Below are 3,568 nucleotides of genomic sequence, written 5' to 3'. Positions count from 1 at the left end.
TTGAACTTAGAACTAACCACTTCACTGTTCGGATGGTTACTGACGAGAGAGGAGTGACGACCTCGGAGAACGCTTCTCCACCAAAGCATCTCGGTAACTCGGCTCTTCTGTTCGGGCCTGTGCGACGCTGTGACGTCAGCAGCTCCTACGTCACAAGTTCAAGGGAGTCAGAGGCGGGGAGGACCCGGGAAGGTGCTCGTTTCGTCTTGCAAACACAGATTTATACTAACTGTATGTAAGCAGCTGTGTGTTTACATTTTTATTCATAATTCCTATTGTTACTTGAGGTATCCAATTGCATATATGACATATTCTGAGAATAAATGAACTATTATAGTTTCTAGAGCGTTTGCAAGACATAATCGCTAGATACTTGATCTAGCGCCTCCAGATTCAACCACAGGAGTGTATAAAAAAACAAGCAAAAACTTGGAGAATAGCTGTACGCAAGGTACCTGTTGTTTTTGCGCAGTTATACGTTCTGTAATAATAATAATAATAATAATAATAATAGGGTGCTGATTTTCTCATCAATATCTGTGGTTCTGTCACAAGTATGCGTCCTTATTTTCAGTTACTGTTACTGCTCATTTATTGCAAGAATTACTAGTGTCCAATCTTGTCTCAAACCGTTTGTCCTAAACTTCGTAGTCGTTTTTCTGAAATGAAAATGCCTTGCCTCGGGTAGCTTCAATGTTATGAAAATATCCTTGGTCTGTTACGTACGTTCTTAAACATATTTCAGCGCAAAATGAATAAATTAAATTTTTTATTATAGAAACAAACTGTCAAGAAATGGATTTCTGACTGCGTTTCAACAGTCTGTAAATTTTCCCATTCCCGGACTTCACAATTCTACTACGACCACCACCAACAGAATCATCATCATCATCAATAATAATAATAATAATAATAATAATAATAATAATAATAATGGTTAACCGACGAAGGCACCAGAAGTACGAATAGGTAAGGATGAAATGAACACCGAGACATTTCTCATAACCCGAGACTTTTCTCGGTAATCTTCCACGACAGATACTCGTGGCACGATCGATCAGTTTCGACCTTTGAAAAGCCCAAATTTTGAGTAGGCGCCCCTCGAGGACACGCCGAAGAAATCACGAATGGGCACTGCGACGTGTTCTTAAACTGTGGTCTGATTATATCTTTAAATCCAACATGTACTCGTAAAAGGTTTGAAGGCTGAGTTCTACATTCTCATTAGTTTTAGACTGAAATTACGGTGTGTCTTTAGATTTCAGTTTCGAAAAAAGATACCGACGTACAGACTAAAAACACTGGAGTGAAGAGTAGTGTAAAACAGGTATAATATTCGTATCTTGTAAAATATTATACTTTTAAATTTCAATTGCGCTGAGTATTAAATACGTATTCAAAACAAGCACAAAGTATGCATTTATAGACAAACTAATTCAAGACTTTATATTAAAAAAAAACATGAAATGAATTGATATCACAGTTACGTTATATCAAAGATATCTTTAAAAACACATACCAATATGGGTATTAAATCCGAAGGTTTACTTTTGCGTATAATCTTATCTTTTTACATATCTCATTAAAGGCGAGCTTTGTCGATAGCTTCATAAAAAAGATGAAATCTAGTCTATAAATACAAAGAAATTTTGAGCGTTAAGTATTTTGTATTCAGTAACTCATAGGAAGCAGTTAAACCCCGTCCTAAGTTTATTACACAACTAAGGCATGAATACACAGAAAATCTGTACATTTAATGTCTGATTCATTACGTGATAATTAGAAATGAACCAGAAGCTTTCAAAGTTTAGTAATTGATGCCATTCTATCTACCTTTAGAGAGAACACGTGGGATGTCTTGGTACCCTCAAAAACATATGCACATACACAAAGAATGTTCATGGGTTTATATTTTTGTAGACCTCAATTACCTTTCGATCACAGTCCAGGTGCGCGAGAACTATATTTCTAAATGTCTAACATTCTAGCATAACAACAGACTCCATCCACTTTGGATGCTGTCTGACTACCGGAACTGTAAGTATAATGTAAAAACTGTAGTTTTTTTAAATAATAGATGACCTGTACTTTATACACCTTAGCATCTCAAAAACTGAAAGAAATTATACTATATAATATATATATATATATATATATATATATATATATATATGTATGTATATATATATATATATATATATATATATATATATATATATATATATATATATATATATACATACGGAAAGAGCAAATCAGTTATTAGAAAAACAGATAAATTAGCAAATTAATAAATAAAGGAAAATGTAAGTAAAATACTAAAATACAAGCTGAATTGTATTAGGGTAATAATGCATTGCATGTTCGCTTGAACTTCTGAAGTACCAATTGCACAACATCCTCTGGGAGTCTGTTCCACAGTCCAACGGTGTGAAGAATACAGGATCTCTGGAACTAAGAAGTTCGACAGCGAGGCACATTTACTGCATAATGGTACTGCACTTCAGAAAATCTGGTTGTTCTCGGCAGGAAAATGTGATCAGAGATCAGTTGTGAATGTGAAAGATCTCTTATGAAAAAGTGGCAAACAAGAGACCATCCATCGATGGTCCAAGTCATAACTGCTAATATTAGGACACAGAAACCTACCACTGCGAACCACTCTAAAAGAGATAGATCTCTGGCAGGAGCAGACATCCACACCGGAGAACAGTATTCTAGTAAAGGAAGCACAAATGACCCAAACATGTAACATTGATTTTATCAGTTATGAATGTATGAGGCCTTTGGAACAATACCTAACTTCCGTGCGGCATTTGTTGAAACTTTCATTAGATGTTTCTCAAAAGTACGATGTGAGTCACAAGTTACACTTAGAATAGTTAAAGCTTCAGACTCATTCAGAAAAGTCCCGTCCACCCGAAGGGGAGGATGGGGTGGAAAATCTCTACAAGATCTGCTAATCAATAGTATTTTCGTTTTACTGGAGTTCAGCTTCATACCCCACCGACTACACCATTCCCTGATCTGGTCCATGTCCCGACTGATGCTGAGGACAGGTTTATTTCTCATAAGTGGAGACTTTACTACACCCACAAGTGTTGCATCATTGGCATACTGAAAAATTCCGTTTTCCAGGTCAACATCCATATCCCTTGTATACACTAAAAATAACTGTGGACCAAGAGCACTACCCTGTGGAACACCATACACAATAGGTACTGGTTCACTAAAGATCCCATCAACAGTAACTCGCTGTTGCTTGCTTGTAAGGAAATCCTGAAGTAATCCTCAAACATACCCACCCACTCCAAGATTCTGATGCTTATAAATAAAAACCTTGTGATTTACTAAATCGAAAGCACTCAAATCTATTTGAATTACTCTACATTCAAAACCCTTAGCAAGGTTCTCTTGCAAATGGCATGTCAAGTCTAAAAGAGCATCTCAGGTACCTAACTGCTTCCTATATGCATATTACCATCAGCTAACAATCCTGTAGGTTCCACATACTTACATAGTTGCTTAGAAATAAGTTTGTCAGCAACTTTGGAGAGCACAGGGAGAA

The 3,568-nt window shown here is 36.2% G+C and overlaps 1 protein-coding gene across 1 annotated transcript in view; it reads right to left on the bottom strand.

The window, feature by feature from the left end:
• The window catches only part of LOC136841000 (uncharacterized), a 16,455-nt gene extending 16,355 nt beyond the window's left edge, over nucleotides 1–100 (bottom strand). The window contains exon 1 of the mRNA XM_067108018.1: nucleotides 1–100. This exon is cut by the window's left edge and continues 89 nt beyond it. The gene's annotated coding sequence lies outside the window, so the exon portion shown is untranslated.
• Nucleotides 101–3,568: the final 3,468 nt, after the last annotated feature.

The sequence above is a fragment of the Macrobrachium rosenbergii genome, chromosome 8, assembly GCF_040412425.1.
Source record: "Macrobrachium rosenbergii isolate ZJJX-2024 chromosome 8, ASM4041242v1, whole genome shotgun sequence".
NCBI classification, from domain to species: Eukaryota; Metazoa; Arthropoda; class Malacostraca; order Decapoda; family Palaemonidae; genus Macrobrachium; species Macrobrachium rosenbergii.
Note: the sequence above shows the minus strand (reverse complement) of the source record. Positions and strands in the feature narration are given on the sequence as shown.